We start from the raw sequence: 11406 nt of genomic DNA, 5'->3' as shown, positions 1-11406 counted from the left end.
GCCACAATTACTGAGCCTGCGCGTCTGGAGCCTGTGCTCCGCAACAAGGGAGGCCGCGATAGTGAGAGGCCCGCGCACCGCGATGAAGAGTGGCCCCCACTTGCCACAACTAGAGAAAGCCCTCGCACAGAAACGAAGACACAACACAGCCATAAATAAATTAATTAATTAATTTTTTTTAAAAAAGTGGGATTTTTTTTCTGCCTGAATTGGCAGATACATTAGTATAGTAGATTATGTGCTGATCCAGCAGAGTGAGGAAAATTGACAATTCAGGAGAAAGAGAAAATAATTGCAGGGGCAACATCCTTGAGTAGGCAAGAGAGCATAGACTGTCTGCCTCAGATTGGAGGGCAGACTGATAGATACTTTTTGGTTTTGGCCACGCTGCACGGCTTGTGGGATCTTAGTTCCCCTACCAGTGATTTAACCTGGGCCCTCAGCAGTGAAAGCATGGAGTCCTAACTACTGGACTGCCAGGGAATTCCCCTGACAAATACTTTTTAAAGTGATTGATGCCTCCTGATCTCCAGTATCTCATTTAATCCTCACGGTAATCCAGCATGTTGGTATTATCATCCTTATTAAATTAAATTAAATTAAATTAATTAATTAATTAATTTTGTCTGCGTTGGGTCTTCGCTGCGAGCGGGCTTTCTCTAGTTGCGGTGAGCAGGGGCTACTCTTTGTTGCGATGCTCGGGCTTCTCATTGCGGTGGCTTCTCTTGTTGTGGCGCACGGGCTCTAGGTGCCCGGGGTCCAGTAGTTGCAGCACGCGGGCTCAGTAGTTGTGTTGCAGTGGCTTAGTTGCTGCAGGGCGTGTGGGACCTTCCCGGACCCGGGATCGAACCAGTATCCCCTGCACTGGCAGGTGGATTCTTAACCACTGCACCACCAGGCAAGTCCTATCATTCTTACTTTAAAGTGGGGTAAATTGAGTGTCAGAGAGGCTTAGCAACTTGCTTAAAATGATAGAGTAGTGAAGACGGGATTAAGAATTTTGGCTAGGGAATTCCCTGGCAGTCCACTGGTAGGACTCCGTGCTTTCATTGCTGGGGCCCCAGGTTCGATCCCTGGTTGGGGAACTAACATCCCGCAAGCCGCCTGGTGTGACCAAAAAAAAAAATGTGGCTAATTTCAAAAAGAGTGTCTGTTTCACCAAGATCAGCAACGGTTGTTGAATCAGTGAATGAGAATGTGCACACAAGTGTACCACTCAAGAAGCTGGATAGTAGCTGTGTACACAGCTGTGTACTGCTGTGTCTGGAATGTCAGGCTGGGGAACTGGAAATCTCACAGACCTGAACCTCCAACCTTGAGGCTGCCCAACTAGATGGATTGTGAATCAACCAGGACAGGTGTTGTTTAGATGCAACTGTGTTTAAATCCTTGCTGTACCCCTTAGTAGCTGTGTGACCTTGGGCACATTTCCTCATGTGTGAAATAGAGATTTTAATATCTACCTTGCTGATATGTTTTGGAATTAAATGAAACAGTGGATGTAAATTGCCTCACAGTACACATAGTAGGGATTTAGTGAATAGTTGTGATTGATTATTGTTTATATTCAGAGTAGACATGTTTGCAAGCTAGGCAGGGGTGACAACAGTCCCCTCCCCACCCAGTGAAGCTGCTGAAACTGCTCCCCAGACCTAAGAGAGATAGCAGGACTCCTAAATGGAAGAGGATTCTGCAGAAGGGTTGCACTCTCTTCTCTCTCTCTGTCTCTCTGACACACACCTGTGTGCACACACATTTATGTAGAGCTCTAGCTGTATTTGTATCAGGGCAGGATTCACAGTCACAAAGATCAATGCTGCAGTACAGTGGTGGGAAGGAGGCTGCAGGCAACTGAAACCATTGGTCTGGGGCTGGAAAAGGGAGGGGAAGAGGAGGGAGTGCTGTGAGCAGGCCTGGCAAGGCAAGGGCAGAACCACGGCAGGAAGCAGACGGCCTGTCATATGGCAGTGCGGATTTCCCCTCTCAACTTCACTTCCCAATTTTACATCCTTCCACTGCACATGTGTCCCGCAGAGCCCGCCCCGTGCTAAAAGTGGGTAGAAGTAATTGATTTATTTATTCAACTGACAAATGCTTAATGATACCTACCACATGCCAGGAATTTTCTGGAAGGATTAATAGTTGTTGGTCAGGGAGCTAAACGGAGCTAGGGAAGAGCAGTCAGGGCAGAGGAACTAACGTGTGAAGTTGTGGAGGAATGAAGTAGGATGTTACATTCCAGGAACTACATGTGGTTTGATAAAAAGAGAGCATAGAGTTCCAGGGAGAAAAGTGGTAGATGAAACTGGAGAGGTAGGATGAGTCCAGTTCATAAAGAGCCTTAGTTACCACATTAAAATGTCTGGGTTAACTGACAAACCATTTGGAAAAAAATAAAGGTTAGACTCCTACCTTGTACTAGACACAAAAGTAAATTTCAGGAGGTTTAAAGGTTTGAATATGGAATTCCCTGGCGTTCCAGTGGTTAGGACTCAGCACTTTCATGCTTTCACTGCAGGGGCCCTTGTTCAATCCCTGGTCAGGGAACTAAGATCCTGCAAGCCGCGCAGTGCAGCCAAATAAATAAATAAACAAACAAATAAATAAAGGTTTGAATATCAAATAAATAAATTTTTAAAATGCTAAAAGAAGAAATAGAATATTTGTACAATCTTGGGGTGAAGAAGGGCTTCCTTAACTTTAAAGCAAAAGTTAGAAAGTATAAAGGAAAATATTGACAGTTTTCACAGATAAAAGTGAAAATTGTGCAGCAAAAGACAACATAAACAAGATTAAAAGACAAATGACACAGTAGGAAAAGAGTCTGCAATATTTAATGGTTGAAGGGTTCAAATATTAGTTTGTAAAGAACTGCTGGAAAATCAATTTTATAAATTTATTTATTTATTTATTTATCTGTGGTTGAGTTGGGTCTTTGTTGCTGCACGCAGGCTTTCTCTAGTTGCGCACTCAGGGGCTACTCTTCGTTACGGTGCGAGGGCTTCTCATTGTGGTGGCTTCTCCTTGTGGAGCACGGGCTCTAGGCGTGCGGGCTTCAGTAATTGTGGCATGCAGGCTCTAGAGCGCAGGTACAGTAGTTGTGGCACACGGGCTTAGTTGCTCCACGGCATGTGGGATCTTCCCGACTAGGGCTCAAACCCATGTCCCCTGCATTGGCAGGCGGATTCTTAACCACTGCACCTCCAGGGAAGCCCCGAAAATCAATTTTAAAAAGAAAAATATTTCGATAAAAATAGGCAAAAAATTCTTAACATGTGGTTCTCAATATAAGAAAGAAAAATGGGGGCTTCCTTGGTGGCGCAGTGGTTAAGAATCCGCCTGCCAATGCAGGGGACACGGGTTCGAGCCCAGATCTGGGAAGATCTCGCATGCCGTGGAGCAACTAAGCCCCTGCGCCACAACTACTGTGCCTGCGCTCTAGAGCCCGCGTGCCACGACTACTGAAGCCCGCACGCCTAGAGCCCGTGCTCCGCAACGAAAGAAGCCACTGCAATGAGAAGCCCTCGCACGGCAACGAAGAGTAGCCCCCACTCGCCGCAACTAGAGAAAGCCCGCCCGCAGGAATGAAGGCCCAATGCAGCCAAAAATAAAAATCAATAAAATAAATAAATTCATAAAAAACGAAAGAAAAATGGCTATAAAAAGGTTATTCAGGGCTTCCCTTGTGGCGGAAGGAATTAACTACTCCTACACTCAACAATGTGAATAAATTTCCCAAACTTAATGTTGAGTGAAATAAAGCAGACATGAAAGAGTACATATACTGTATAATTCCATTTTTATAAAGTATGAAACCAGTAGAAACTAATCTATGGGGGCTTCCCTGGTGGCGCAGTGGTTAAGAATCCGCCTGCCAATGCAGAGGACACGGGTTCTATCCCTGGTCCGGGAAGATCCCAAATGCCATGGAGCAACTAAGCCCGTGCACCACAATTACTGAGCCTGCACTCTAGAGCCTGCGAGCCACAACTACTGAGCCCACGTGCCACAACTACTGAAGCCTACACACCTAGAGCCCGTGCTCCACAACAAGAGAAGCCACCCTAATGAGAAGCCTGTGCACCGCAACGAAGAGTAGCCTCCACTCGCCGCAAGTAGAGAAAGCCCGTGCACAGCAACAAAGACCCAATGCAACCAAGAATAAATAATAAATAAATAATTTTTTTAAAAAAAGGTTATTCAAATACACTAACAATGAAAGAAATACAAATCACTTTCCCTGTCAGATTGATAAAATTAAAAAGATCAAGCCCCAGTGTTGGGGACAGTGTAAAAAAAGAGACCTACCCATACACTGTTGATGGGAGTGCAAAATAGTATAATCTTTCTATAGGGTAATTTGGTAATATGTATTAAAATTTTTAATGTGCATCCCTTCCGACTTTCCTTCTGAACCAGGAATTTTAAGGAATTTAGTCAAAGGAAATAATAAAAAAAGTGACACGGTTGTTTATTGTGTTGTTTAGAGGAAAGCAAATTTACCCGAATGTTCATAAGAAGGGAATTGGTAAAACAAATTATTGTGCATCCACACAATAAAAGTGATACAGGGCTTCCCTGATGGTGCAGTTAAGAATCCGCCTGCCAATGCAGGGGACACGGGTTCGAGACTTGGTCTGGGAAGACCCCACATGCCACGGAGCAACTAAGCCCGTGTGCCACAACTACTGAGCCTGCGCTCTAGAGCCCGTGCTCCACTACAAGAGAAGCCACCTCAATGAGAAGCCCACGCACCGCAGCAAAGAGTAGCCCCCGCTCACCGCAACTAGAGAAAAACCCAACGCAGCCAAAAAAAAGCGATACAGCCACAGGAAAAAGTAGATCTGTAACTGTTGTAGTAGAAAAGTGTCCAGGATATGTTGTTAAATGGAGGAAAAAACAAAACAAAAAGGAGGTTATCGAAGGCAGGTTGGGCACTAGCTGTGCTCAGTTCATTCAGATTCAAAGATCAAAGTCCTAGGGCCTCAAAAGGCCAGGGTGCCACCACCTGCTTCTGGATCAAGGTTGTGCAAGGTAAGGGAGGATGCTGGCCATGAGCCCGGGGTGGGGATGGGCATTTCTTCTCCAGCTCTGCCACAGCCATGACAAAGCCTAGGAGCCAGATACTTGCATTGGAGCCTGCATTTCCTTCTCCAGGCAGAATATGGATGAGGGTTAAAACTCTGGGTACATTCTGGTGCCCTTCATTAGGCAAGAAGGTGACTTCTCTGAGCTCCGCTAGTGCTGGACTTTGGGAATCTGATTTCCTTTTTCTCGGGAATCTAGCAGATAAGCCTTTGCTATAAGGCTGTCCTTTTAGTCATAGACCAACTATAGCCAAGCTGCTTAGTTGTGTTCTATTAGAGGAGAGGTATTCGAGTCCATTTCTGAGGATAAGAGGATCATAAGATTTCAGGGTCCTCAGAAATAAAAGAGTAGGCACTCAATAAATACTAATTAAGCTTCACATAAGCCTGGATTTCCAGTAAGATACTAGGAAGCAAAATAGTTTCATTAGATGAAATATTTCAGGATCTGAACATTGGACAAACCAAGCTATTATTATGTAAATGGCCAATTAGTAGCTAATTAGAACTCTGGGACTCCCTGGCCAGGCCCCATCTGGAGACCCTCTTGAAATTGATGTAGTAAATCCAGCTTATAACACTTACTGATCAAAACATTCTCCAGTGAAAATCCCCACATTGGCCTTTCCCATCTAAGGTACTAGGGGCCCAATTCTTATACACTTAAAAAAAAAGCCTGCAGTTTTTTTTCTGGAAAGGAGGAGGACAGAAGTCACAGCGCAATTCTCAGGCCCAGGTTAATTCCATACAAGTAAATCTCCCTCCTGCCTGAAGAAAACAAAACAGGAATTCGAAAAGACATATGCACACCGATATTCATCGCAGCGTTATTTACAATAGTCAAGATATGGAAGCAACCTGAATGTCCATTGATAGATGAATGGATAAAGAAGATGTGGTAGGGGCTTCCCTGGTGGTGCAGTGGTTGAGAGTCTGCCTGCTAATGCAGGGGACACGGGTTCGAGCCCTGGTCTGGGAGGATCCCACGTGCCGCGGAGCAACTAGGCCCGTGAGCCACAACTACTGAGCCTGCGCATCTGGAGCCTGTGCTCCGCAACAAGAGGGGCCGCAATGGTGAGAGGCCCGTGCACCGCGATGAAGAGTGGCCCCCGCTTGCCGCAACTAGAGAAGGCCCTAGCACAGAAACGAAGACCCAACATAGTAATCAATCAATCAATCAATAAATCTTTAAAAAAAAAAAAAGATGTGGTATATATATCGTGATATATGTGGTATATATTCAATATATCATGATACATGTGAGCCATAAAAATGAAATCTTGCAATTTGCAGGAACATGGATGGATCTAGAGGGTATTATGCTAAGTGAAATAAGTCAGACAGAGAAAGACAAATACTGTATGATCTTACTTATATGTGAAATCTAAAATATAAAACAGGGACTTCTCTGGCGGTCCACTGGTTGGGACTCTGCGCTTCCACTGCAGGTTCGGTCTCTGGTCGGGGAAATAAGATCCCACGTGCCTGTGCAACACGGCCAAAAAATAAAGTAAAATAAAATAAAAGTAAAATAAAGTGAAATAAAATAAACAGATAAACAAAATGAAAACAGACTCATAGATACAGAGAACAACTGGTTTCCAGAAGGGAAGTGGGGGATGAAATAGGTGAGGAGGATTAAGAGGTACAAAGCTCCAGTTAGAAAATAAATAAGCCACAGGGATGTAATATGAAGCATAAGGAATATGGTCAATAATATTGTAATAATTTTGTATGGGGACAGATGGTTACTAGACATCGTGGTAGCCATTTCATAATGTATGCAAATGTCAAATCACTATGTAGTACATCTGAAACTAACATAATATTTTTAATTAATTAATTAATTAATTATTTAATTATTTTGGCTGCATTGGGTCTTCATTGCTGCATGCGGGCTTTCTCTAGCTGTGGCGAGCAGGGGCTGCTCTTCATTGCAGTGCACAGGGTTCTCATTGCGGTGGCTTCTTTTGTTGCGGAGCACGGGCTCTAGGCACGTGGGTTTCAGTAGTTGTGGTGCACAAACTTGGTTGCTCTGCAGCATGTGGGATCTTCCCAGGCCAGGGCTCAAACCCATGTCCCCTGCATTGGCAGGCGGATTCTTAACCACTGCACCACTAGGGAAGTCCGCTAACATAATGCTGTATATCAACAATATTTCAATTTTTTGAAAAAATATATATTTATTTATTTGGCTGCACCAGATCTTAGTTGCGGCATGCAGGATCTTTGCTGCTGCATGCAGGATCTTCATTGCTGCATGCAGGATCTTCATTGCGGCATGCAAGATCTTTAGTTACAGCATGTGGGCTGTTAGTTGCGGCATACAGGATCTAGTACCCTGACCAGGGATGGAACCTGGGCCCCCTGCATTGGGAGCGTGGAATCTTAGCCACTGGACCACCAGGGAAGTCCCTCAATTAAAATAAATAAATAAATAAAAGTAAAGCTCTATCCTGTCAGTTTTCCAGGCCATCCTCCAGACCAGAGTGGCTATGGTTGGCTCAGTTTTAATGGAGCTGATTCATAATCCTCTCTGCCCCCAGGGAACTCAGAAAGTAATACTAAATACTTAGGAAGGCTGTTTTTTATTTTATATTTGATCTTGCTAGCCTATGGTGGAGGGGAGCAGGAACCTCAGTTCTTAAAAATGGGGAAATTGAGACATTGACTAACTCAGCAAGTACCCATTCAGCAGTTTCTCTGCTCCTGACATGAATAAGGAACTTGTCATGAGTGTCCTCATGACACTCAAAGATAAGATCACCAAATGTGTGGCTAGCCACCTGAGAGCAATTCCCCTCTACCTGAGGCATTCATGCATACTCCACATTCACTGAGCACCAGCTGCTTACAGACCATGTGCTGGATGCTGGAGATGCAGAGGTGAAGATGTGGCCCTGCCCTCAAGGAATGGCAGTCCAATGCATTGCTTCTCAATCTGTTATCTCTTCAATGCTATGAAGTACTTACTACCACCGTAACCTTAACTCACTAAGATCATGGTCCATTGGGGGAAGAGAAAAAAAATTAATAATTACAGAACGATGTGATAAGTGCTAGCTGTGATAGAAATAATCACAAAGTATGGTGGAAATACAGAGGGGGGAACACTGAAAATCAGTTTGAGAATGGAGAGGTTGTCAGGAAAGGTATCCCAGAATGCTGACACTTTATCCTAATTTTGAGAGACAAGCAGGAGTCAGGCAAAGAAGAGTCAGCAAACAGGATGTGGGAGATCAGTAACATCATGATATACTTAAGGATTGCACACAGTCCTTTATGGTTCGAGCAGCTTGCAGTGTATGTGAGGGAGGAGAGACAAGGTGGAGAGCCTGTGTGTCAAGATATGGAACATTACGCTGAACGCTTGCTAAGCTAAATACTGTGGGGAGATATCAGCAAGGGGGTTGGAAATCATATCACATAAGGAGCAGTTAGGGAAGTGGGGCTACTTAAATTGAAGAACTGAGAAGACAGGAGAGAAGAGTTTTGAAGAGTTTTTGAATGTGTTACTTCAGAATTAGAAAGGGCCAATTTTATCCTGGCTTGGTAAACCATGCATGATGAGCAGGTTAGCTAGACAATTAGGTCGGTGGCCCAAACTGTTCAACCATTTGGGATGGCCCTGCCTCCTATCCAGCTCTGGTCTTAGATTAGAGTTCTCAGATTCCGGTGCGCTTGTCAGACCTGCTGTTCCTCTGGGGAAGGTGGTAGGAAAGACTGTGGAGATACCTCTAGTTGCAGAATTATGGCTTGTAGAGGGTCAAGGGAACATGACTAATGGCTCCAGGAAAGGCGAGATCCCAGCTTGTGGTTAGAGGTGTGGTTGAGGCTAGGAATGAATCAGTGAAGACTTGCCCAGAGGTAAAGCTCTCCTTTTCCATTTGTGTGCTTTCTCAGAGACTTTTATCCTTTGTCTCCCATCTGTCAGTGGCAGAGTAGGCCTCAGAAGAACAAGCCAAGGAGTCATTACAATGGGTGTGACTCTTTCTGGTCCCAACATCATCGCTCTCCTAATTGCAGTGCTTCTGATGAGTGAGGCACTCTTTTCTGGAAGATTTGGCCAAGATGTCTAGGAGTAAAATATGAATGCATGAAAGAAGTAAAAGATTTTTTTCCCTGCTTCCAGGCAGAGAATACCCTACCAGCCAGGACAAATGGTCCAGAAGGTTAGATAGGCTGGGAGTCCTCAGGTCATTTATCTGACTTTCTCTAGCTGAGAGGTTCTCAACCTGAGGCAATTTCGTCCCCCAGGGGACATTTGGCAATGTGTTGGAGGGGGTGCCACTGGCATCTCGAGGGTAGGATATTACTAAACATCCAATTATGCACAGGACAGCCCCTCCCTCCAACAACTAATTATCAGACTCAAAATGTTGATGGCACTGAGGTTGAGCAATAACTGATAAATGCTTATGTTTGTAAAGATTTGGTTGTGGGGAGGATGAAGGTTTGAGCATTAGTACCTAAGGCATGAGGTGGCTAGAGGTAAAAACCAAGTTTAATTCTGTAAACATAAGGTGCAAGTCCACTGCTAGTCTAGCTTACAGCTATACCATTGTTGATCCAGCTTGGGCACTTCCTTCCCCTTTACTGTTCTGGTCTGGATGTATCTGTGCATTCATTCCAGCTCTCCTAAAATTGGAGGGGAAGGAAGATGGAAGAAGAGAAGGAAAATCAACACCTTAGTTAGGTGTGGAGGGGTGAAAACTTGAGCCTAAAATCAAGAGTTTGATATTCTAAACACATGCCTCATTTAACTATGAACAGCAGCTTAGTATAAAACAGGACAATGGGTCTTCCCTGGTGGCGCAGTGGTTAAGAATCCGCCTGCCAATGCAGGGGACACGGGTTCGAGCCCTCCTCTGGGAAGATCCCACATGCCATGGAGCAACTAAGCCCATGTGCCACAACTACTGAGCCTGCGCTCTAGAGCCTGCGAGCCACAACTGCTGAAACCCGCACGCCTAGAGCCGGTGCTCCGCAACAAGAGAAGCCACCGCAATGAGAAGCCCGTGCACTGCAAGGAAGAGCAGCCCCCGCTCGCCGCAACTAGAGAAAGCCCGCGCGTAGCAACGAAGACCCAACGCAGCTTAAAAAAATATATATCAGGACAATGATGGAAAAATAACAAATACCAAATCATACTTGAATTTAAGGTTTGGAATCTGATTGAAAATGTAGAATTGGGCAGTTTAATAAAACAAATTGCCACCTGTAGCCAGAGTAGGAAAAAAACATAACTTAGTCTCTTTTTCTAGCATTTCAACATCCTTACACAGCCACAGTCAGAATCCTAAGTTTCTCCTTTCAAATTCATCAAGGTCAGTTACCTATCTAATACCCTTCCTTTCTTCCTTCCTTTCTTCCTTCCCCTTCCTTCCATCCTTCCATCCTTCCTTCCTTCCGACAGATTCTCAATTTTGTTAGGACTGGTAGTATGCCCAATTAATAGACACAATTTCCAGCCTCCCTTACAGCTAGGAGCAGCCATGTGACATACTTAGGCAAATGCTATGTAAACTGAGGGTTTCTGGGAATGCTTTGCCTCCCCATTATAGTTCCCACATACTTATGGCTGCCTTTTTCCTTCTCCCTGCCTGGAATATAGGTATGAGGTTGGAAGTAGAGCAGACATTTTGGGACTATAAGGTAGTTGTAAGAATAAAAGCTGCATGCTAGGGATTTGGGAAGAGAAAGTTATAACTCTGGGTTCCTGATAGCAGCCTTGGACTGCCTACTTGTTAAATGGGAAAAATTAATCCCCTATTTGGTTGAGCTTGTTATTTGAGTTTAATCTGTTAGTTACAGCTGTATTCAATTCTAACAGACATCATCCTTGATAACCGTGTTTCGGTTGGTATCTGTAGGCCTTTGTGTGCCCCAAGTATAATTTTATAAATTGAATTCTTTGTAAATTAAAGGATTCAAGTGTTCTTTGAGAACTGTTAAATGTAATGTTTTTCTTTCAGTGATAACTTAAAAAATTAACATAATCCTATTTTGAATCATCTGGATGCGCTCATAACTGAATGCTGCCCTGGGATTTTTATTTCCATGATTGCATTTGTTGTTACAATAACATTAAAGCATTCAGCTTTAATAGTTTATAGGTTTAACTTTAATGGTTTATAGGTTTAACTTTAATGGTTTATAATTTTATGACAGGCTGCTCTTAGGTTAGCAAGTTCTAATGTTAATATGATCATTGCTCTAGGACATCTGCTTTATACCCACGTTGAATTGTCTTACCTGTTGCATCTAGTTAGTTATGAAGAAGGTGTGTCAGTTAACTGTGTCTACCACAGCAAATCAG

Source organism: Eschrichtius robustus, chromosome 3, assembly GCF_028021215.1.
Source record: "Eschrichtius robustus isolate mEscRob2 chromosome 3, mEscRob2.pri, whole genome shotgun sequence".
NCBI classification, from domain to species: domain Eukaryota; kingdom Metazoa; phylum Chordata; class Mammalia; order Artiodactyla; family Eschrichtiidae; genus Eschrichtius; species Eschrichtius robustus.
Note: the sequence above shows the minus strand (reverse complement) of the source record.